Here is a 26,085-nt window from a genome sequence, read left to right as displayed (position 1 = left end):
GGATGTGGGGAGAAAGGTACACTCATACACTGCTGGTGGGGCTGCAAATTAGTGCAGCCACTCTGGAAAGCAGTGTGGAGATTCCTTAGAAAACTTGGAATGGAACCACCATTTGACCCAGCTATCCCACTCCTTGGCCTATACCCAAAGGACTTAAAATCTGCATACTACAGAGATACAGCCACATCAATGTTCATAGCTGCTCAATTCACAATAGCCAGACTGTGGAACCAACCTAGATGCCCTTCAATTGATGAGTGGATAAAGAAACTGTGGTATATATATACAATGGAATATTACTCAGCCATAAAGAATGATAAAATCATGACATTTGCAGGCAAATGGATGAAATTGGAGAATATCATGGTAAGTGAGATAGGCCGATCTCAAAAAGCCAAAGGACGAATGATATCGCTGATAAGTGGAGGATGACACATAATGGGGGGGAGGGAAGGGTTAGAGTTAGGGTTAGGGAGGGGGGCAAGTATGGAGGAAGGAACTACTGTATAGAGGGTAAAGAGGGGTGGGAGGGGTGGGGGGAAGGGAAAAAAATAACAATGAATCAAACAACATTGCTCTATGTAAATTTATGATTACACAAATGGTACGCCTTTACGCCATGTACAAACAGAGAAACAACATGTATCCCATTTGTTTACAATAAAAAAAAAAAAGATCTATGATAAAGAACCTATCTCTGTATTTCACAGTATAACAACTATCACCATATTTTTAAAAAATCCAGTCCTTAGAGTAAATCTAAACTACTCTTTTATCTATTTTCAAATGGATCATAAATTATCTTTTAAAACATCTTGAGAAAGTGAGAATCATTTAATAGAATCTATTGGCTTTCAGACTTTCAAAAATATACATGATTTAAATGCTTTGATAGGAAAGAGAAGATTAGGTGATACTAAAAATTTTGAATCTGTGCCATTAAAACAAAGTATACACAGTTATGATATCTGCCTTTCTGATAATAAAATGTGGTAACTTTGGATTTTGTAAATTATCTATGTAGCATCGGTTTTAGAAAAAAATTGAAACCTAAAGACAGCGTTAACTTGATTTGTATAAATTTTAATGACTACATATTCCCAGGGGGAAAAAAAATCTCCCAGAAATTGCTACATGTATCCAGAGGCTATTTTAAATTTTCCAGAGTTAAGCTTCTTCACATGGGGTGGATTGAATAAGAAGTCACAATAGAAGATGAAGCTACTCTTCATTCCATGCACGTTCTTCTCTAGGATTTTCCTGTGATCATGGCAACAATAATGTTGACTGACACATTTTACAAATAACCATCTAAATAAATCCATTATCAAACAAATTATTGATCAAAATTATCTCCAATTTGTCTTCATGTGTTGATTTTTTTTCTTTATTTTTCCTAAACTTGCCTTTTTCTTTTGGTCCTTAAAAATCATTGTATTCAGACTGTATATCAGTGTTTTCTCAAATATCCTCTCCAGTTGTTTTAAATATCATTTGCATTTTAGCAATCATTGCCGGTTCCTTGAGACATTCATTCAAATAGGACTGTTTGATGCTTTAGTTTTCTCACATAGAAATCAAAAGTCAAATTTCTTCTTGCCCCAAAGCTAAGAATATATTTCTTACCCATTAGTTTCCATAAACTTTTCTTCTTCTTTCATCTTTCTTCATAGTATATATCAAATGCATAATTCAGTGTCTGGCTAATTTTCTTACTGGGAAAACTGCAGCAGTGGCAAAAGTAACACTTGTGACCAATACATTTTTTTAAATTGCCTTGTGAAGCAACACATTAGCATTTGCTTTGTTTTTAATTTTAAGAGTTTCCTCATACAGTTGGTCACGGCACATGTCTATAATCTCAGTGACTCAGGATGCTGAGGCAGGAGGATTGCAAGTTCAAGGCCAGACTCAGGAACTGAGCAAGGCCCTAAGCAATTTATCAAGACACTATCTCAAAATAAAACATAAAAAGGGCTGGGGATGTGGCTCAGTGGTTAAGTGTTGCTGGGTTCAATCCCTAGTACCTGCCCTGCAAAGAGTTACATGATACTGTCATGTTCCATATAGGGACATTTCAGTCAATAATAGACCATATTTTTGATGGTGGTCCCATAACATAATAATGGAGGAAAAATTCCTATCACCTTAGTGACATCACAATGCAACGTTACTCGCATGCTTGTAGTGATGCTGGTGTAAACATACTGTACTGTCATTTGTAGAAAAGTATAGCACACATGATTATGTACAATATACAATACTTGATAGTGAAATAAAGGTTTTTGTAAATTTAGTGAATCCTAAGTGTACACTGTCCATAAATGAAGTCTATAGTGCTGTCTAGTCATGCCTGGGCCTTCACATTTACTCCCCTCTTGCTCAGTGACTCACCCAGGTTATCTTCCAATCCTGTCCAGCAAGTTCCATTCCTGACCAGGGTGTGCCATTTTTTATCTTTTAGTACATATTTTTATTGTAGTTTTTCTGTTTAGATACACAAATACCATCGTGTTACATTGCCTACGGTATTCAGTACAGTAATGAGTTGTACAAGTTCGTAGCCTAGAAGCGACAGGCTAGACCATACAGCCTAAGTGTGTAGAAGGCTAATACCATCCAGGTTTGTGAAAATACACTGTGATGCTTGGATAATGACAAAATCATCTAAGGACACATTTCTATTAATGTGTTCCTATTATAAAGCAACATACTTTAAGACTTAGCACGTAATGCAACCCACAGGCAATTACAGCATTTAAACAGCAAGTATTGTTCGCTTTGACAAATGGTGGCTCTTCCAAAGGCTTATAGGAATAAGGAAATTCAGTGTTCAAGCAGAATGAGAATCATCAGAGGGTCCACAAGTGACTGGACAGGAAGTACATGAGCTTTGGGCCCTGGTCGATCTGAGTGTTACTACTCCCTCCAAACTGCTTTAACCTATAGCCTAGGAAGAGAAATTATGTCCTCGGATTCGTAAAACTGTACTCTTAAAAATACGTCATGCTACTCCAGAAAAAAATTAAAATAAATAAATACGTAAATAAGGGGAGTGTTTGGTTGTGTTTCCTTCAGAATTCATGTTTTTAATTATTCTTCAATATGATTTTTCATCCTTGTGTCATATTCATTTCTAAGATTTCATTAGTACAATAATATCTCAAACATTATTACTGGAAAGTAGTTGATATCAAGACAAAAATACAAACCATATTCACATATGGGGGAGATATTAAAAAGAAATCCCTACAGTAAGGGAAACCCTTTGACACTGTGATTGGGCATGCTGGGGAACCATGTTCCTGTCCTTGTTTTTGGCTCAGAGCCCTTCTTCCTTGCCAGAAAGAACAGAATTAACTTTGCAGAGAAAATGCAGAGCAGTCAGAGGTACAGAAGATCCTGGCTAAGGGCTCATCTCATGCCTCAGGAAAACACAACTTACAACAGGTACCTGATGAAATATTAGAAGGAAATCAAGCCCTCTTGGAAAAGCAAGTGGCAGACACTTGGCACTAGTGATCCACAGTCAATTACAGAATACAGATAATAATCATTTTTCTGTAAAATAATAAATAATAAAAGGGTCTTGATAGGATGAGGTAATGGGGAAAAAGGAATCATGCAATGGTGTGGCTCAGAAGAACAACCCTAGCATATTATGCAAAAGAAATCTAGATTGAATTTAACTCCAGGGAGGTAAGAACTGAAGAGTCATTATCAGGACTTATTATTTGCATATATGATTGTGCTTTTTCTAACTATGCAGGAAAATAAGCAGTTTATTAAATTGACATTAAATTGTTTTATTATCTTCCCTTCAAACAACTGAATGAAAAGTACCTTTCTAGGTATTGTAATGGATGCTGTGGCAACAAAATTTGGTCACTAGAGACAAAAACTCTGGTACTCAATAAAGAGTAAAACTGTCCCAGAGCATCCATCCATTTACAGTAGTAGCACTATAATTAAGCATACCCATTTGACTAACTAAAAAAAGATATCTAAGTAAGTAGAGTTCATTATTTATGGTTTTTGAACTCTATGAAGAGTTCAAAACCAATAACAATTCATGCATGTAGCTATACCACAACAATCTTATAAGAGAAAACTCATATTCTGTTACACATGTAACTCAAATAACAACTTTATGGGATGATAGTGCTACTGGCAAACTGTTCAAAATCTGTTATGCTGTAACCATACAACTATGTCCATCATCATCATCATCATCATTCTATAAAAAATCATTACAAATATTCATAATTATTAATCAGAGAATAAGTTGGATTTTCCCAACCCACCACACACCTCAAAAAGCCCAACAGCTCGACTTGGCCAGAGGTCCCACAGCAGGAGGACAAATGCACAAAACAGTAAGTAACACAGGTGAGGAGGAACAGTGGGGGCTAAGACAATGCTGAGGCAAGGGGAGCTCTGCGGCAGGAGGCTGCACTTCACGTGGGCAGTAGAAGTATCTCCTGCCATGAGCCAACAGCTTGGCTCGGCTGGTCATGTGCACCTGCATGAGAGACTCACTGAACACTGTGGGTTTTAATTTCTTATACATACTTGTAACTGCTACTGATGGTAATGGAGTAGCCCACTGGTGATTTTCTTTCCTTTTTATTTCTTACTAAAAGTTGTTACTGTATTTTTTACTCTTCTGGTTTTCTCATGTTTAGCAAAATTTCACATATGAACCAACAACGCTTTTATACTTTACTATCCTCTGTTTACTAATCATTTTTTTATTTGAGTTTCGTTATAGGAATGTGTGTCCCAGGAAGACAGACTGATCATCTTAAAACTCCCTCTAAGTTGGTGAATTAGAGGCACCTAGCACTTGTCTGCTTTTCCCTGAGATAGAATCAAAACAATTAAGAGTGTAGCTGCTTATTGAGGGGGGTGACCAAGGGAGACCACTGGAGTTCAACGGTGAACCAAGACTCAGAGGAAGAAAGAGACTGACTATGGATAGTGGAATGGAGGGCAAAAGCGTGCCCCAGCACCCATCACATGGGAGCACCCCACAGAGTGGGTGGGGCACATCCAACCTGCAGGGAGGAGTAGAGGTGAAAAAGTCAACCAGTGAATGCCACTGGCACAGGATTTGGCACTCCCCAGAAATATAGTCTAAACAGGTAAGAGAACTGGGGTTTGCATAGTCAACTGGCTCTGAAGAAGTTATCAGCACCTCCCAACATATTCTCACAGTGCTGTAAGTAGGAGCCATTTTCAGAAGGGCGTTATTGTCTAAGCTAACTTCTGTGGGATTCAAAGGTTCCTGTGCTTTCCTGTCTCTTGGACCCCATGGCAATATACCCACACTGGCTGGCATGGGAAGTAGCCTTGAGAGTCAGGTCAGGCTAAGAGGAGACTGACATAACTTGCCTAGAGTTTTATGGGGTAGAATAACAGACTGTGCGGACGTGGGGGAACAAAAGACACTTCCCTTTGGAACTGGTGTTTCTGTAGGCTAGCCATCATAGTCCCAGGGAATGAGCAGTTATGTGTGACTACACTGGGAGTCAGGGCTGGAAACACCAGAATCCTGTGTGCAGGAGCATGGGGAACCTGCTGCCATCCCCCCCGCAGAGATCTTTGAGACTCCATAGCCTCTCCCCATGCTTGGGAGTCTACAGGGTCATACCACACAACCAGAGCTACCCCTGCCCTATGAGGGTAAGAGTGTATACAGCTCATTAAACTCTGAAGAAATTCTTTGGGGAGTTCCATATTCTGCTGTAGCTCTGAGAAAATACAGCTCAGATAACTCCAGAGAGAGTTATTTGAGCCCCAGTTCTTCCCAGCATGGGAAGTGAATACCGATTCCAGTTAGCAATCACTTCTGATAGTCACCTGTCAAAAAACCAAAAAGGAACAGGGGTATATTTACCTCCCGACCCTTATTACTCTGTCCAAGGGGCCACAGTTTAAGAAGATACAGAGAAGCTTCAATTGACATAGGTTATAAACATCCACCACTCTTACCCACTCACTGAAGCACCTTGGAGGGGATGAAATTTTTATTATTTATTAATACACTTTTATTGTTGCTGTTTTGTGTTTGTTTCTCTTTCTTGTCTCTCCCTTTTAATATTTATCTTTTCTTTTCCCCATTTCCATTTTATTCCTGATTTTCCTTTTATTTTTCTTTTCCTCCATGAAAATTTTCCTCTTTTTTTCCTCCTGAAATCTTGTTATTTTTTTCTTTTTAAATGTTTACCAACTTAATTTTTAATATTTTTAACATTTTATTTTACTCCATAATATTTTTTCCACCTCGTTCCCAGTGCTGGGGAACTTTGAATATGTTGATTGGGTACTCTGACACTGGGCTGCAGCGGCAGCCCAGCTACAAGGATTTGTACGTTGTTCCAGTCACAACCTAGTCATTTAAACCTTGGTAAATACTTCAAGTTAAAGAACAGAGAATAAACTCTCCCAGCCAACAACCTATGCCCAAGTAGACACTATTGGGTCGTGGAACAGGGTCTTGTTGTTCATCCCTTTAGCAACAACAGAAAGAAATGACACAATTGTTGCATATATTGCACCTACAAGTGACCTCAAATTGGCCACACTCTTGCCCTATCAGGTGACACATTGCTGATAAGACCAGAGGTGAGTGCCACAAGGGAAGGTTTGACACCAGCCCCCCAGCTCTCCTTATGAAAGAAATGGAGCTACACCTGTGTCTAAAAAGAGGATAAAAGCTCCAGGCCCATCACCAGGATTGGAACAGTCACTAGCAAAACTGCTTTCAAGTAACAGAGTCAATATCATCAGAGCCCAAGGAAATCCCAATATCCTTTAATGACTTCCATTCCCATTGTAGGAGTAACCACACCTGGGAGCACCCCACATTCCCTACTGTCTATAAAACACCTGCCTGAATTACCACAGGGTTTCCCACTTTATGTATAGGTGTATGTATGTATATATGTATGTATGTATGTACATATGTAAGTATGTATTCTGGTACAGGGAATTGAATCAGGGGTGCTTAATCACTGAGCAGCATCCCCAGCCATTTTTATATTTTATTTAGAGGTAGGGTCTCAGTAAGTTGCCTAGGACCTTGCTAAACTGCTGAGGCTGGCTTTTAAACTCTATCCTCCTGCCTTAGCCTCCAGAGCTGCTGGTATGACAGGTGTGCACCACCACATCAAGCAGATTTCCCACTCTTGTGAAACCTACAGACATAGTGGGTCCTTCCAGCTCATAGCCAAATAAGCCAAAAGGAAACTACACTATGAATTCAAGTTGGCATTAAAATTCAACACTGAACGACAGATACCTCAGGACACATCATCAAGAGAAGGCTACTTACTAAGAAGGCATTCACATAAAAGTGAAAGAGATATTCATCCCACTAGATGTGCAAATTTAGATGTGCAAACATAGAAACACAAGAAATATGAACAAAAGGCAATATGATACCCCCGAAAGTTCCTGTCTAGTAATGAATTTCAGATATATGGGAGTAGATGACAGTCTAGGCAAAGAATTTGAAAGAATGATTTTTTCAAAGCTCACTGAAATCAAAGAGAATACAAAGGCATACAATGGAGGGTATGGATGAACACTTCAATAAAGATATAGAGATTATGAAAAAGAACCAAATAGAAATCTTTTAAATGAAAAGCTCAATAAGTCAGATGAAAAATTCAGCTGAAAGCCTAAACAACCGACTAAATCAAGCAGAAGAAAGAATATTTGAGCTTGAGGACAACTCTTTCAAAGTAGTACATTCAGACAGCAATAAAGAAAAAAAAATTTAAGAATGAAGAGAACATACAAGATCTCTAGGACACTATTAAAAGATTAAACAGTCATATAATCAGCATACTGGAAGGAGAAGAGCTACATACTGAAGGCACAGAAAACTTACTCAGTGTAATAACTGCAGAAAACTTCCTACATCTTGGGAAAGACATGGACATTCACATACAGGAGGCACTCAGAATCCTAAACAGACAAACCACAAAAGAACCTCCTCATAACATATTATAGTTATTTTGACAAGATACAGAACAAATAAAAATATTAAAAACTACAAGAGAGAAGCACCAAGTCAAATTTAAAGTCAAATTCAACAGAATAATAGAAGATTTCTAAGAAAACTCTAAATGCCTAGAGGTCATGGAATGATGTATTTCAAGTCCTGAAAGAAAGTAACTGCCAACCAAGATTACTATACCTGAAAAAATTATCCTTCAGAATTGAAGAAGAAATAAAGACCTTCCAAGATAAGCATAAACAAATTCTTTACCACCAGACCAGAAGTAGAAAAACTACTTAAAGGAATTCAATATCCAGAAGAGGAAAATGATTAACCCAACCATGAGAGCACGGGAAAGAGTAAATCTTACTGTAAGAGTAGACCTCAAGTGACAAATAGGAAAGAATCAACGTCATAAATATAGTAAACTATCAAATATCCAAGATGGTAAGACAGGAAGAATGAACACAGAATATTCAAAACAACATAAATAAAACAACAGAAAAACTACATACCTTTATATAATAACCTGGAATATAAATGGTCTTATTTCTCCAAATAGAAGACACTGACTGGCTGATTGGATTTAAAAAAACAAGACCAAACAATATCACCACCACATGTGAAAAGACACTCATAGTCTTAAAATGAAAAGATGAAAAATGATATTATGAGAAAATGGAATCTTAAAGCAGACAGATGTAACCTTTTTTATCTGACAAAATAGACTTTAAGCCAAAATCAGAAAAGAAAAAGGTCACTACATATTGATCAAGGGAAAATTTCATCAAGAAGATATAAGGAATATAAATATATATATATATATATATATATATATATATGTACTGATTGTTGAAGCATTTGATTTTATAGAACAAACTAGACATAATGGAAGAGATAGGTCCCAATACAACAATAGTGGGTGACTTTAACACCCCATTCTCACCAATGGTTAGATCATCTAAACCAAAAAATCAATAAAGAAACATCAGAGTACAATTACACTATAGAGCAAATGAACTTAACAGACATCTACAGAATATTCCATCCAAGAGCCACCGAATACACATATCACCTCTGATTAAACTTCAATTTAAGATCTTTATTTGTATGAGAGGCAGGATGGTACTGGGAGAGAAGTAAAGGTGTGGGTACAGCTCTGACTACACAGCTTTCCAACACCATGACCTGGGGCAAGTTTTCCTTGGTTCTATCTACTCACAGCTATTACCATACATAACTAATGCTAGAGTTGCTGTGATGACATAAAATGTCTAACACCAACCTAAGAATGGTTTCTACCGAATGCATATCATTTTCACATCATCATAAAGTCAAGAACATCACAAGTCAAACTGTCATAAGTTGAGGACATCTATAGTAACAAATTAATTAGTATGTCTTAAACATATACTCAAAATCTATTTATTTTTATTTCAGAAAAAAATTCTAAAAAGTTAACTGGCAACAGTTTAGGGGGCATAAATAGAAAGGAGGAAAGGGTGCCGATAGAAACAGGCAATCTTCCAGGAGAAAGAGTCAGAGACGAATTCGTCAAATAAAGGAAAAGCCAGCAAAGCTGAAATTAGCAGATTTTAGACCTTTCTATATCTTGAAACCTAGAATAATTGAGTGTTGGCACATATAGGCTGACTTTCGCACCTAAATGTTATATGATATAATAAACAATTAACATATTGTATGTTAAAGTAATGTTAAAAAAGATAGCCCCACATGGTAGTAAAACCGAGTGCCTCCATTTGATGAGTTATAGATGAAAGAAAATACTAGATTATTTCCATGGACAGAAAATAAGTCAATAATTAATGTTAATATCATCACCTATAAACTCATGCAAAATTCACCTGGAAGAGCACAGCTCCAAGAAAAGTCACACAAATTTGAGAGAGTTCACAATGAGAATAAATGCTGTATCAGATTTCAAAAGTTATTTATTGTTATAATAATGTTATTCATTTGAAAACAAACAAATAGCTAAGATAAAGAATAAAGTCAACAAAGATTAGTCCCAAATATAGGTGGAACATTACACATGTCAGTATTAGTATGATAAATACAGCTCTTCAATAACTGGTGCTAAGATAATTGGTTATGTTAAACTCTTAGATTCATGTATTAAACTACACACACACACACACACACACACACACACACACACATACACACTCAGAAAATGCATTCCAAGTATATTAAATATCTGTTTACAAAGCTCATACTTCACAAGTTTTAAAAGAAAATATATAGAAGAATATATTTTTAAAATATTTTTTTAGATGTTGATAGACCTTTATTTTATTCATTTATTTACATGTAGTGCTGAGAATCGAACCCAATGCCTCACACATGCTAGGCAAGTGCTCTACTACTGAGGCACAACCCTGGTTCCTAGAAAAATATAGTTAAGTCTTCAGATTAGGGATAGATTTAAGTGAGAACAACACAAATCATAAAGGAAAATTTGATAAACAAGACATAAGACTATAGTTTTTATGCAAAGTCACTTTGAAAAAGAAAAAGAATTTATGACATTTTTAAAAAACCATTTACATTGCATCTAATCAATGAATAATTAGGGTCCGGAATACATGTAAGCAACATTTACAAATAAGTTAGAAAAGACCCAATCCAAAATATATAAACAGGGAACTCTTTGAAAATGAATTCTAATGTGCAATCTATAAATGAAAAATGTTTGGGCATACTATAATCAAGAAACAAAATGTTAAAACTACAATGAGATACCATTTTAAATCTAGTGGATAGGCAAAAATTAAGTATAATAATGGCAAGTCAAATATCAGTAACAATTTTGAGTAATAAGGACATTTATACATTGATAGCAAAAGTTTATTTGATTACAGACATTTCATTTAACAAATGCTAAAATTTCTCAAGAAATTTCCATTTGAAGTGGCAACATTTTGTATTTTCTAAAACAACTAAGTATTCTGGGTAGAATCCTAAATTGAATCTTGGCTAAGTTTACCTTCCTCTTTTCTTTTTTGCTTAATTTAAACTAAATGTATTCTTTTGAAGATATTCTTATTGTAATTCTGCTATCAACAATGAGAAATCACTATAGCACTTGAAATAAAAGTTGATTTTAAAATTAAGTAATGTAACATAAAAGGAAAGAGCTAATGAGCAGCCCATCATCTTGATAGTGCAGTACAAAATTAGTAAATGCATAAATTGCACTTAAAAGCACAATTTCTTTTCTACAGATGATTACTGCTTTAAGAAATGCTTCATGTCTGTTTATAGCCCTCAGGCAATTAAAGTATTGACTGATCTTTGTTTTCTAGTGTCAAATGCAAGACTTGTAAAATGTGGATGCAATCATGATAGGCAAATGCATTTTAACCTAAAATGGAAACTTCTGGAACTGTTATTAAGATACCTTAATAAATACACCACTGGCAGAAAGATCAGAAGGTAGTTATAATCTGTGAAAGGTTGGTATTAGATCAAAGACAATTTATGGTTGTTCTCAAGTTATCTCCATTTTTTGTGAATATATGTGATAAATATAATTTGCTATAACAACACATTTTAAGAATCAACATAGCATTAAATTCTAGGAATATCACTTGTGTGGTTGTCAAATGATAAGCTCCTCATCAGTTTTAAGTTTCAAAGACTCATAAAAGCTAAGAAATATGATCAGAAATGAATTCTTAAACCATCTTAAAGCTCTTAAATTATAAAAATATATTTTGCTGGTAAAGAAGCATTTTCTCCATACAGGCAAAATTTGACTTTCATTCCCTAAATATCTCATCACAATTATATCCATCTCAAATATATTTTGTAAACAGTTTTTCTGGTTTCTTAAATAAACACATGTGTATATTGACATATAGATATACCTATGAAAATGATTATCTTCTCTGTCAAATTTGATTTAGAAATTTTCACACATTGGATACTAGGCTTCCCTGAATGGCTTTTAGCTATTTATTGTCAATTATTAAACTGTCAGTACATGTGGTTCAAGTTAGGTTTCAGGGGTTATTAGTATCTCCCTTATATTCAAGTTCTTGGAGAGATAACTTGAGTCAGAAGACATATAAGAGATTTCAGATTAGTCTGACTTAAATGTAATGTAATTAAATACTTTAATCTATTGAATTAAAAATCCACTGAAAGGTGTTTGAGTTAGTTTAGGAGTCAGAGACAACAGCACAAAAAGGTGAACATTGTCAATGCCCACCCAAGTTCTCTGGGGAGAGGGAATTCAGTCCCAGAGGCAGGTTAATTTCCATAATTACAAATAGGAAATATTATTTTTGTTAACAGCAGAATGTTTTTCTAGGATTATTGGTGAATACTTTGAAAACCTATTTAACATGGAAGGTGAGGTCTCCAGCACCTTTAAGTACACTTAAAAAACAAAACTCTGCCCAATAACTTGGGAGGCTGAGGCAGGAGGATTTAAAGTTTAAAGCCAGCCTCAGCAATTTAGTGAGACTCTAAGCAACTTAACAAGATCCTGTCTCAAAATAAGAAATAAAAAGGGCTGAGAATGTGGCTTAGTGGTTAAGTGTCCCTGGATTCAATCTCCAGTACCATCACTCCCTGCAAAAAAGAAAGAAAACTCTGCAAACAATAAAAAGAATTTAGCTAATTTCAGGCTTTGCTCTTCTGGGTGGGAATAAAAAACTGGAGCCAGAAATTCATTGTTCAAGAAAATATACCTTTGAGGGGCTGTGTAGAGAAAGAGTGAAAAAACAAGACAGAGATATAGAGATAAGATTACTGTCTGCTAGGGAAGAATATTAGAGGGGAAGAACCAAGATATCTAATGAAAAATTTTAAAAATGGATATTATGTGGTAATCATTTCCCTTTTCTCTCTCTAAAATAGTCTCAAATACTCACCAATGCCTTAACTCTTAAAGTTTAAGCAATTAAAATTATCTTTGAGAAATGCAACAAAATCCAGAAACTTACTTCACATTCCCTCTTGGGCCAGATCTGAGGTTCTCTTGGTGAGCAGGCCACATTTGTGTCTCTTGGAGGCCTATTCATCTGATCAACTGAACCTCATGCTTCTAAACGTTCAAGTCACATAACTAACAAGAATGAATTTGAGTCAAAATTCTGTCGTCATCCTTCTAATTATAATCTGTTTTTCCAGAATTTGATGTTCAGAGTTCTTGAGGATATCGCCTTTTGGAGTAGTACTTTTCTTTACGAGTATTCATTTTGTATTAGGGTTGACTGTGTTAGTCTTTGTGAGCATCACTAATGTGAATTTGTTGAGGTAATGCCACCCTGTGGAGACTTACTGCAATCATCCTTTAATCAGTGTTTTCTGAGACCTTTACCACCCCCCATCAGAGTGACATATAAATATCACACCTGTTACTTCTATTTAAGTACAATAGTGCTGTTTTGAATGTCATCTCCAAAACTCATGTGAAATTTGTCACTGTCACAGTGTCAAGAGGTGGAAACTTTAAGAGGTGATTAGGTCAAGAGGGCACACCCCTCATGATGGATTTATGTTGTTATGGAGGGAATGGGGTAGTTATCACAGGAGGGGTTCCTGATATGAGTTCAACCTGATTTCCTCCTTCTCTCTTACTCTCCCTTTATCCATGTAATGAAGCAGTACAGAGGCCCTCACCAGATAACAGCTCCATGTCCTTGGACTTCCCATCCTCCAGAACTGTGAGCCAAATAAACAACTGTTGTTTGTAAATTATCCAGTCTGTGTTATTGTATTCTAGCAGCAGAAAACAGACTTTGAAAGTAGCATCTGAAGACAAAATTCAAAAGATTCAAGTTTAAGAATGTAATAGAAGTCTTGGGTCCAAAGAACTGGTATATTGTTGGCAAAGGAAACCAAATGTGAAATAGGAATTGTGCCTTATAAATACATAGATGGGTTTAAGAGAAGTAATCCAAACTGAGCTATAGAAAACATACATAAAAGGAAACTTATTACTTATCATTGTTCCCCAGAACATTACTAGGTATGCCATTTTAATTTTAAGATCTTTCACAGTATGTATAGAGTAAATAATACTGAAGTCACATTTGGAAGCTCTGGAATAGCAGTGTTCTTAGCAGATTTTGCTGATATTTTGTTGTTTATGACTGACATTCGCAGAAGCTAAAGCCTAACACAGTCATTCCAGAAGAAAATTTCCCTGCAATGAACAAAGCCCTTTTGTGCTTCTGGTAAAACATGACTCCACTAAGGCAATTAGCTGTTTTAAAAATAAACTAATTCATTTTGGAGATCTGATGTATAATTATGCAGCTGCATGGACTGGGGAGGCATGGTGACTGGCTAGAGTGTTAGTAAATTTAGAAAAAAAAAAAGCATCTTCATGCTGACAGTTAAAGCACTGATTTATTGTCCAATTGCCACCTTTGCCACCTTTGAGCCTACAGAATGAACTTCTTTCTACCATAAATAAATTTCTGATAATAAGAGCAGCATAGCTTCAGGGACAGAGGGATTGCAACTAAAAAACTGTATATAAATCCATCTTCTAAGAAGAATGGCACAATCTGTAAAATTAGCTCATATCTCCATAATAATATGACCTGGAAAATTCAATTCATTCATTCTACAGACAGAACAATTCCACTCCGGTTCAAGAAACAGAATATTTGGTGACATGGGACTTCGTGTGGATTCAAGGAAATGGCCAGAAGATTAAATGGCTCATATTCCATTTTCAGAGTTTTGTTTCTCAGGCAGTAGCCTCCTCGGGTGAGAAGATCAGGCCTGGTTGTTAACTACCTCAAGATTCTTCCAACCTTTGTTGTGCAAAGGGCTATATCTGACCACGGCACTAACTAGGCCTGGCTGGTAGCCTGAGTATCCACAAAACCCACAGAGTAAATTCATACCACACAATAAACTTTAGCTTTAAAATTCTATTAACTTATTTAGACAGTCTTTCAACTACATTATATACTTCCTAGTAAGTGAAGACAGCAACATCCACACAATGGGTCTTTATAGCTACATCTCCCTCTCCTCTGTCCCTGTCTCCCTTCCTTCTCTTCTGCTCTTGTCTTTTCTCTCCTCCCCTTTCCTCCCTCACTTCATCCTTTCTTCTCAGATTACCTCCTCTGTGTATTCCATATTGGAGTTATGGATGGCTTTACATCTTACTATTTTTGTCTCTCTGACTTTCAGGTTTCTACTGCTGCATTTATTAAGAAGCAGTTCTCTAATATCCTGAAAACAGAATATGAGTTTCAGCTCAAGATAAACACATAAAATAATCATATATTTCAAGCATGCTTTTAAATTATCTGAGAATGCAAAGGTTTATTAAAATTTGGTAATGAATCTGTGTTCCTTCTCAAAGGAGGGGCACTATAGCTGAAAGACAATAATATATTAAAATTAACTGTTATAAAATATTGCTTCCTTAGAACAGTTTTGGTACATTCTAAAGCTTAGATACAAATTTTGTTTCTTCAAATTTCATTTTCCCAAATCTCAGATTTCATCAGTGAGGCAAAGTCTACCCGGGAGGTTATTGTGGCCAGAGTCACCCAGGGAAAAATTGAGGTGCCAGTGTCAGATACAGAGCATGTCCACAATGGTAAATCACAAGTCTAACTCCCCTGGATATTGCTCATTTCTTAGATAATTTAAAATTTAGAGAAGAGGTAAGAGAATAGTGTGATAAACTCCACATAGCCTTTACTTAGATTTACCCATTTTTAACATTCTGCCACGTACTATATTGCTAGTTCTAAATTCAATTTAATGATGCTTCCATAAAGTGCAAAAATGTATGCACACACAGAAAAAGATGTGAGACATGACTGAGGCTCGAGAGAACACAGCATTAGGCAGAAAGACACAGAGAACATTTCCAAGAGAAATATCATGATGCCATCTCCTTCCTCCATTACTTCTTAGATAGTCCAATAACACAGGTAAGAAGGGCAGATGTGCAAAGATGTAGCAAACTAAGAACTAGTTGTTTTATTTTTACATTTTAAGTGATTCATATGGAGCACCTTAAACTCAAACAGGAGCTTCCTTATAGCATTATTTACTACACAGCTAATATAATATGAGGTTCCTCTCAGATTCTACCTAAAGAGATCAGAGGCCCTGATTTTTGAAGTACTTTAAGGCCATTTAAAACTGAAAGGTTGATACATCAGCATGAACCTCTAAGGAAAACATTATAACAAAGCTGTAGCCAGTGAGAAGTGAACCAATTATGTATTACTATAGCTATAAATAATTAAACATGTTCCAAGAAGAGTTACAGGGGCAAAAAAAAAAAAAAAAAAAAATCAAGATTGTTAAAGACAGTCCAACATACCTTTTGTCTCTTGCATTTAATTTAAAAATTTCCAAAACAATCCCTCCTTATATACTCAGAGGTTGTTTTAGTCCCTTATGGTAATGGTTTGGTTTATGCCAACACTTCTTAGAGACACAGCACACTGTGTATACATGCAAATGTGCATCTGGGCTATGGGTGCATATAAATGGAAAAGAAATATTGTTTCTTAGAGATATGTGACACTGGTGTATACATAAGTACCGTTGCTTTGGTAGAAAATAGAAATGCTGGGTCCTCTAAAAGGACAAACCAAAAATAAGTCCCCTGAGTTAGAGTTAATGCCTTGTGTTAAGGTTCCATCATACTTACAACATGTTATTTCTTCCAGCCTGGCAAAATTCTTTGCTGAGCTCTACAAACGTGCTGGCACAGATACTTAGAAGGGCAACACAAGAGCATGGGTATAAAAGTTGCTGCAAATCCCCAACACCTTTCTTTGAATGAGTGTTAAATCATGCTGGTGATCCCTGTGTCTGCATTTGTTTCTGGGAACAGAGATTCAGCAAGTCCAGTAATTTAGCTCCCTGGAGTCTGAAACATACTTTGAACTTTGTTCTCCCTGGTTTTGATATCACTCAGGTAGGTGAGCTCATCTGGATTGCTGGGCATATGGAATGCTGTCTATCACAGATAATTTGGAAATTACCAAGAGGCTTTAGTTCATTCATTTCTATAGTAGAGCACCTAGTATACCAGGTACTGTTCTTACACCTGGTATAAACCAGAAGTAAGATCCCTTTTCTCACAGGGTTTGAATTCTAGTAGGAGAAGAAAATAATGAATAAGTACAACAAGAAGTGAGATTCTAGATAGTGATCACTGCAACACTGAAATAAAGCAAGGCCATGGGATGTAGAGCAATTTTGGAGGCATGAACCATTTAGAAGCGTGGCAGAGAAGCTATCTCTTGCTAAATTGGTGAAACTTGAGCTAAGATCTAAAACACATGAATCAGCCTTATAAACACCTAGGGAAGGCCCATTCAAGACAGAGGAACATCTCCAACTTTCTGCATCACATAAAGCAGTGGAGAGAGATATACAAGATGCTTTCAGAAGGGATGGTACTCAGAACCTTCCAGGACCTGCAGACTATAATAAAGAATAAGAGAGAGTTTGAAGGGAATATGTGGGTGATGGTGGCTTTAATTGGGAAACAACTTCATTCTCTCTAAGGGACCTTACCCTGTGGAACAGGCCCAGGACCATGCTAGGGCAGCACATGTCTGGGTGGCAGTTAATCAAGGACAGTACCAGAGGTGAGTTGATTAGAGACAATGATCTGAATATTATCAATTCATTTCCTACCATGATATTAGATTTAAAACTTGTCAGTAATAATCTTTTCTTAGACATAGGCAGGGATGTGTATTTTAAGCAAATACAATATGAAAGCAAAAATGGTACTTGAAATTAAATCTCCCAGCCAAAGGCAGCTAAAGCAGCACACCAAATCAAATCATTAGGTTTAGAGGAAGTCTACAACAATTACAGAAGAGGACCATTCACAGAGGAGAAGGAGACAAGGAGAGAGGTATTGGCATGGACTGCCTAGACTGGTTTCTATTAATAGTAGAATTTATAAACTGGGAATGGCTTTGGAAAACCAGAGCATAAATAGTCATTTACAAGTTTAAAAAAAAAAAAAAAAGAAGCCAAAATCAACATATCTAAACTATTCGAGTCTTCCTAGCGTATCTCTCTTCCACATCCTTCTGGTAATAGTCTGATTTTTCTCTCTCACAAGGGTGGTAACATTATGGGACTACAGATCTACTAGCCAAGAAATTAAAGCACGTGACTTTATCTGGGTTAATCCCAGTTTTCATTGCAGGAATTAAAAACTAGCAGAGAACACAGTGTGTGAAAAGGCCTGGAGGTACAAAAAGGTAAAGAGTTGTATTACCTCAGTGGCATTCCAGGGAGAACATCCAAAGCTGGGGACACAGAGGTATCACCTAACCCACTGTTCTAGTAGACACTCATTCTTAGCTAATTTAATTATCAATGTTTATTAAAGTTTCTTTGGATCCATGAATACTGGAATGGTGCCCTCATTGGCAAGATTCATAACCCCAAAAATATTCAGAAGAGATAGAACATTGGATAAAAATTGAAAGACAAGGCATAAAAAGCAGGGAAGCTGTGCTTATGGCTTGGTTGCTGGATACAAATAGGCAGATAATCAAGCCATTTGGATTTAGGGCCTCACAGTGTGCTGAGAGGGAAGGAATGTGAAAAAGTGCATTCATTCATTCATTACACAAATCATTTCTCACAACAGCTACACTGTGTCAGGCCTGATTTCAGACACTAGAAATACAGCAATAAACACAAGAGAAAAGGTTCTTGCTTTCTTGTATTTTCATTTTTAGACTTAAACCCAGTAGAAATTTTCCCATCATATTTTCTCTATCAATTATTTAATATAGAAGTTCCATCTGATAACTCCACATACTTCAAAGTAATTCTTCAAGCTAAATGGAAATGCCTCAGGGATACTGTAGAAACAAATTCCTACCTCAGTTATCTGGGTAGGTAAATGAGATAGATGTTCTCAAATCTAAGGGTAAGTAAGAATAATATAGGGCAATTAGTTAAATATCTGATTCAGGGTGGTATAAGGACGTATTATTTGCATTTTTATGAATGCCATAGTCAGAAATATTCTTCTTTCCCCTTAGTGAAAAAATTTACCAATGTCTGCCTTAATTGATTAGCAAGTAGGCCATCTAATGTCTGTAGTGAAAGTTTCTTTTGCCTCTACATTTTAATGTTCTTTAAAATAATAATTTTATTTTAATATAAAAAAAAAGAAAATTTCACAGCCTTAGCTGCCAATAGCTGGGAGATTTGATTTTGAGTCTGTTTTTGCTTTCAGATTATATTTACTTATAATACAAATCCCTGCCTATGTCTGAACATATGAAAGTAAATATGAGGCACATTGAGATTATCCTTATAAATTTTAGTAGCTTAAGATAAGTGGCTTTTCTGCTTTGGTTTGTTTTTTGTTTCTTAAATTTAAACAAATATATCCTTGTTTTAGAAGCCATGGAACATAGCGATCATGTCCATTAAGTCTCTGACGTATTTCCTTATAGTCCTTGTACGCAATTGTTACTTGCTTATCTAATGCAAAAAGACATTCTGAGTGACATGATTTTATTCTCAAAGTTGATCTTACCTACAGTAAATAGTTCTATTATTAGTTCTATTATTAATGAGTGGCTTAACTGTAAGCCCCAAATTCCCACCACCAAACTGAACTAGATGCAGGAAAGGATGGTAATTCATTCATTTTTATTATTACGGCAACCAAAATACTGCTTGCTACTTAGTAGGGACTCCAAAATGTTGCTAGAATGAATGATAGAGAAAGCTATTAGGTATGTTCTTGCATGAGGTCCTATTTATGGGAACTTTGTGAATTGCTTCCATTCATGAAATACAATGTGGTACCATTAGGTTGTTACTATTGAACACCTACACACTTTCTCTTGCTCTTTTAAGTTCCCTGTTAGATGTGTCACCATTTAAAATGTGCTCCTTTTTTTTTTTTTTTTTTCTTTATGGGAGTTTTGCAAGGTCAACCCACAGTTTCCCAAAATAACACTAGGTCTGGTATTTCCCAGAAATAGTATGTTTAAATACAACATTTAATGCTGCTTTTTGATTTATGATATCTGTATTTTATGGTGAATAGTAGTGAGAAGTTCCCAAACTTAAACAAAAAAGTTACTGCTCTTCCCCAAAGAGAAACTGACAGAACATCATAAATAAAGTTACCAGTGTTCCTCTTTCAAACACACTCTCTCTCTCTCTCTCTCTCTCTCTCTCTCTCTCTCTCTCACACACACACACACACACACACACACACTCACAGATTGTCATATACACATGTAGGCCCCAAAACAAAAATCTCCTCAGCTCCTTTCCATAGGTTTTGACTTAGTTACATTGACCAATAAAGTAACAGTTGAAGTTATAAAAACCTGACAGCTTAACTATGGGGCATCACTGAGACAATCAACTAAGCATGGGTCAGAATCAATACAGAGTAGGTGATTTTAAGACATAAAAGGAATAGCAGGAAGCAAAAATAAACATCTGGAATGAGACACACCTAAGGTAACAATGATATCATCTTTGTAAACACAAGTCTAACATTACGGATGTTTATTTTTCTTTTAAATTTATTTTTGTATCATTTAGTTTGTGCCTAGATAGTAGTCTTGAGGTTCACAAAATATGAAAAATAACTAAGTGATTAGAAATAGAAGGCAACTCAGGAATCATTCAGCACTACATAAGCAGAATACTATTTTCTCACCTTTACAGGTCCTATTAATTCATTCATGCATGTATTGATTTGAGCATGAAATAAATACTGACTTCTACCAGAAGCCAGTCACTAAAATTTTAAAATAGAGATAACATCTATTCTTCTAGAGCTTATATTCTAACCAGGAAAACATACTTTAAAATATTATAGCTCCCAATGGTTGAGCCTATAAAAATTTAAGCAACAAAATCAAATAGTATTGAATAATAACACAAAAAGTAAAATAAATTTTCGTATGACCAGATTAATAGAAAAGCCCTGGTTATAAATAAGTGGTTAAATAAATCAGTGGAAGACATACAGAAAAATTCTGAGTTATTTATGTAGATATTTTCTTCTCAAGTAGGAGAAAGGGTTCTTTTCAACCCCTTGATTATGAGCTGCATTTAGTGACTTGCTCCCAAAGACTGGTGTATGGAAAAGGAGAAAAAGAAAAGTAACTACACTGGAGAAGTCTAGCAAACATCCCCTCAGCCAGGTATCATCTGGTATGAGTCATACGGACATGTTACTATGAGGAAAAGGTACTTTACCTCTTTAGTTTTCCTCCAAAAACCCATAACCTGAGTCTAACCATGAAAAAACTATCAGACAAAATCAAATTTGGAGGATTCTACAAAATATCCATCCAATACTTCTCAAAATAGTAAAAAATGAGGAAGTCCAAGAAAGTGTCATGAACCAGGGAAGTTAGGGAGCCATGATACTGAAATGTAAAACAGTTATCCTACATGCCTGATGGAAGACTAGAAGAGGAAAAGAACAAAAAGGAAATTCTATTGAAATTCAAAGAAACTATGGCATGTGGTTTACAGTAATGTACTATTGTGGGTTCCTTGATTTGATGGATGTAGTATAGTAATGTGAGATGTGAAGAATGCATAAGACTAAACAAGTGTAAGAATGTCTGAAAGCTCTGGGATTCATGGAGAGTTTTCCTGAGAAAGTGGCATTTATCTGAGATCTAAAGGGTAAGCATTATAGACCCAGCAAAAAAATGCAGGCAGAGCAACAAAGCAAGTTGTTCCAGAGAGAAAAAAACAGCAGAGACCTGGAGTAAAATTAAGCCCTAAAATGTTAGCGGGACCTAGCAGAAATATCCAAGGGATGGTTACTATAAAGAAGCAAAATATCAATGACTGAAAGAGTTGGGACAGGAGGGAGAGGGAGGCATATAAAATGATCACTAAGTTTCTGGTCCACCTATCTTATTGGGATTGTGGGGTTACTACTGACAAAGAAGTAAGTGGAAGATCAGCAGGTTTGGAATGGGTGAGTAGGACTGGATGATAACAAGTTATTTTGGATTCATTAAAATTGATTTGACTGTCACACATCAAAGTAGGAGTGGCAAGTAGGTAGCTTCAACTTTTGGTCTGGCATTCAAAAAAGAGATGCGAAGATCACTGGTATACAGAGGGTCATTGAAGCCACCCAAAACAATAAAAGTACCTGGGAAAGATAGAGAAATAGTCTAGTCATGAGAGTAAATTATTCTGAGAAAGAGAGAGACTATAAGTGGGGAAACAAAGGAAATTTAGAAAAAATAAAGTTACCCTGAAATAATAGAAGAATCTTGGGAAAAGGAAGTGGGGACATTTGGTGCATGATGATGGACTGAACACCAGATGTAACAGGCAGAATTTTGGTCTCCATGATCTGTGGTCTTGGTTTTACTCCTATGAATATGATACATGGAAAAAGGGAATTAAAGATGCAGATGGAAGCCAGGCATGGTGGCGCACACTTGTAATTCCAGTGGCTTGGGAGGCTGAGACAGGAGGATCGTGAGTTCAAAACCAGCCTCAGCAAAAGTGAGGTGCTAAGCAATTCAGTGAGGCTCTGTCTCTAAATAAAATAGGGGATGTGACTCAGTGGTTAAATGTCCCTCAGTTCAATCCCTGGTACTCCCCTCATTAAAAAAATTGCAGATGGATTAAAGTTTGCTATCAGTGAAATGTTTTTTCAATTGTAAGGATAAAAAAATCAATTTTATTTTAAATTAATTAAATGATTGTAATGATAAGCAAAACATTTCTTAAATTATAGGAAAGATGGTACAAATAAATATTGATTCTACGGTCAGTAAGAGAGCCTTGGTACAAAATTTGAAAGGGGTGATGAAGCCCTTGGCCAGGCCCTGCTCACTTTGACAGTACTATTTTTTTATGTTAAAAAAATGAGAATCTACTGAGGTCCTGAAAGAGTTTACTTCCTCGAGAAGGGCAAGGCTACGAATTGGAAAAGAAGAACTCAAACTATCCCTGTTCGCTGATGACATGATTATACATTTAGAGGAACCTGGAAATTCCACCAGAAAACTTAGAACTCATAAGTGAATTCAGTAAAGTAGCAGGTTACAAGATCAATGCCCATAAATCCAACGCATTTTTATACATAAGTGATGAATCTTCAGAAAGAGAAATTAGGAAAACTACCCCATTCACAATAGCATCGAAAAAAATAAAATACTTGGGAATCAATCTCACAGAAGAGGTGAAAGACCTCTACAATGAGAACTACAGAACACTAAAGAAAGAAATTAAAGAAAACCTTAGAAGATAGAAAGATCTCCCATGTTCTTGGATAGGTAGAATTAATATTGTCAAAATGACCATACTACCAAAAGTGCTATACAGATTCAATGCAATTCCAATTAAAATCCCAATGATGTACCTTACAGAAATAGAGAAAGCAATTATGAAATTCATCTGGAAGAATAAGAAACCCAGAATAGCTAAAGCAATTCTCAGTAGAAAGAGCGAAGCAGCGGGTATCGCAATACCAGCTCTTCAACTCTATTACAAAGCAATAGTAACAAAAATGGCATGGTATTGGTACCAAAATAGACAGATAGATCAATGGTACAGAATAGAGGACACGGACACATACCCAAATAAATACAATTGTCTCATATTAGACAAAGGGGCCAAAAATATGCAATGGAGAAAAGATAGCCTCTTCAACAAATGGTGCTGGGAAAACTGGAAAACCATATGCAACAGAATGAAATTAAACACCTATCTCTGCTCAAAACTCAACTCAAAATGGATCAAGGACTTCAGAATCAGACCAGAGACCCTGCATCTTATAGAAGAAAAAGTAGGTCCAAACCTTCAACTTGTTGGCTTAGGATCAGACTTTCTTAACAGGACTCCCATAGCCCAAGAAATAAAAGCAAAAATCAACAACTGGGATAGATTCAAACTAAAAAGCTTTCTCTCAGCAAAGGAAACTATCAGCAATGTGAAAAGAGAGCTATCAGTGAATTTTAAAATAGAGAGATTTTCCTGGATATCGGGTGGACCCAAATTAGTCATGTGTGTTCTCAAAAATAGAAAAGGAACCATGAGGTGGCACATGCCTCTAATCCCAGCAGCTCAGGAATGCCAAGTTTGAGGCCAGCCTTGGCAACACAGTGAGGCCCTAAGCAAAATAAAAACTTTTTAAAAAGGGCCGGGGATGTGGCTCAGTGGTTAAGTACCCCAGTGTTCAATTCCAAAGAAAGAAAAGAAAGAAAAGAAAGAAAGAAAGAAAGAAAGAAAGAAAGAAAGAAAGAAAGAAAGAAAGAAAGAAAGAAAGAAAGAAAGAAAGAAAGAAAGAAAGAAAGAAAGAAAGAAAGAAAGAGAAAAGAAAGGAAAGGAAGGGAAGGAAAGAAGGAAGGAAAGGAAAACATAAAAGCAAAAGAGTTGGTCAAAGACCCAATGATGAAAAAGACAATTTGAGGTATAAGAGCAACTCTACTCGCTGCTGCTGGCTTTCAAGAAGAGGAGAAAGGTCATGAGGTAGGAAAGTGGGTGACCTCAAGCAGTTTGGAATGGCCTTAGCTGCCAGAAAGAATGCATTGCCTTAGTCTTATGAACACAGGTCCACAGTCTGCTAGCTCTAAGACAGAAACATCATGACTTCAAGAGGCCATGGTAGAGGAAAGCTGCTCAGTTCATGGCAGCCAGGAAGCAGGTACAAGACACAGTTCCCAAGCACAGGACTCAAGTGGCCTACTTCTCCAACCATCTCCTACCTGCTTACAGTTTCCATCTCCTCCCAGCAGTCTGTTCAAATTACGAATCCATTGAATGGATCAATCCATTGATGAGGTCAGACTCCTCAAGATCTAATCACTTTCTATAAACCTCATCTCTGGATGTTGCTGTATTGGGGACCAAGCCTTCAAGTATATGAGCCTTTGAGAAACACTACAAATCCAAACCATAACAAAACCCAAACTATTAGCTACTGGCATGGTTCAAAATACCAAGACTGGGGACACCAAGTATTGACAAAGAAGTAATGCATCTACACTTTCATAGAGTGTTGGTAAGACTGTAAATTGACACAACTACTTTGGACAACTGTTTGATACTGAGTATTAAATTTTATCATATTCATAGTCTACACAATGTCAATTTGTAGGGAAAAATGCATGAACAACTGTATACCCATAATTGGTGAAAACTGTGATAAAGTCAGGGAGTGGATATTACAACAGCAGTGAAAAGCAGCAAACTACAGTTACAAACAGCACTGTGGGTAAATGCCACAAACATTTGCCAAAATGCCAAAAGTCTGCATGAAAAGACCAGTCACAGAAGAATATGTACGGTACAATTACAATTATGTGTAGTATTAAAAACGGACAAAATGAAATGAAATTAATAGAAATAATGGAGATTACCTGGGGTAAAGAAGCTGGACTAGAGATTGGGAGGTGACCACACTGCTATAAAGTACTGGCATGATTCTATTTCTTCATCTGGAAGGCAGTATATTCATTACATATTTTCACTGTGTAGGTTTTGTCACATTAAAAGAAAAAAGCCCTGGCCTTCAACAGTACCTTTTAATAACAGAATAATAATGTGAATCTGTTATTTGGGTAATAATATGTGCAGTTATATAAAGCTTGGATGAGAACAGGAAGCCTAGAGGCAAGAAAGAAGATGAGAGACTATAAGAACAATAATTCATTTATCAGAGATTAAGTACTGGGAGGCAACTATTGAAATGGAATTATTATTATAACATCATTACTTGAAAGGTTAACAGAAACGCTTTTATATGACAGACTTATAATTTCCAGTCCATTCTTTTTTAAATGTCAAGACCAGAAGCTTCAAACTTGGGTTTACAATTAATTAAAAGATACAGACAAAATGAAACCATAAGATGTATTTAGTTGAACACAACCATTGATTAATTTATTGAGCATGAGCATGGTATGAACTTCCAGGGTCTCAATTTTCTCATCCTAATATAACATCTAGGAGATATCACTGAGATAATCTATGTAATGCTCAACAGAATGCCTGCCACACAATAAAGGGTAAGAACCCTTACACATAAATTAGGATTACCACTGTGAAATCATATAAAA

The 26,085-nt window shown here is 36.2% G+C and overlaps 1 protein-coding gene across 23 annotated transcripts in view; it reads right to left on the bottom strand.

Annotated features, from left to right (window-relative positions):
* The window catches only part of HDAC9 (histone deacetylase 9), a 926,898-nt gene that overhangs the window by 563,322 nt on the left and 337,491 nt on the right, over positions 1-26,085 (bottom strand). Inside the window, exon 1 of one of the 23 annotated variants that reach the window (XM_079152290.1) lies at positions 12,982-13,174. The exons of the other annotated variants lie outside the window; for them this stretch is intronic. The gene's annotated coding sequence lies outside the window, so the exon portion shown is untranslated. Of the gene's footprint in view, positions 1-12,981; positions 13,175-26,085 lie in introns of those variants that run through there. 23 annotated transcript variants of the gene reach the window in all.

Source organism: Sciurus vulgaris (genome assembly GCF_902686455.1).
Source record: "Sciurus vulgaris genome assembly, chromosome: 8".
NCBI classification, from domain to species: Eukaryota; Metazoa; Chordata; class Mammalia; order Rodentia; family Sciuridae; genus Sciurus; species Sciurus vulgaris.
The sequence above is the reverse complement of the archived record's forward strand: the minus strand, read 5'-3'. Positions and strand labels throughout refer to the sequence as shown.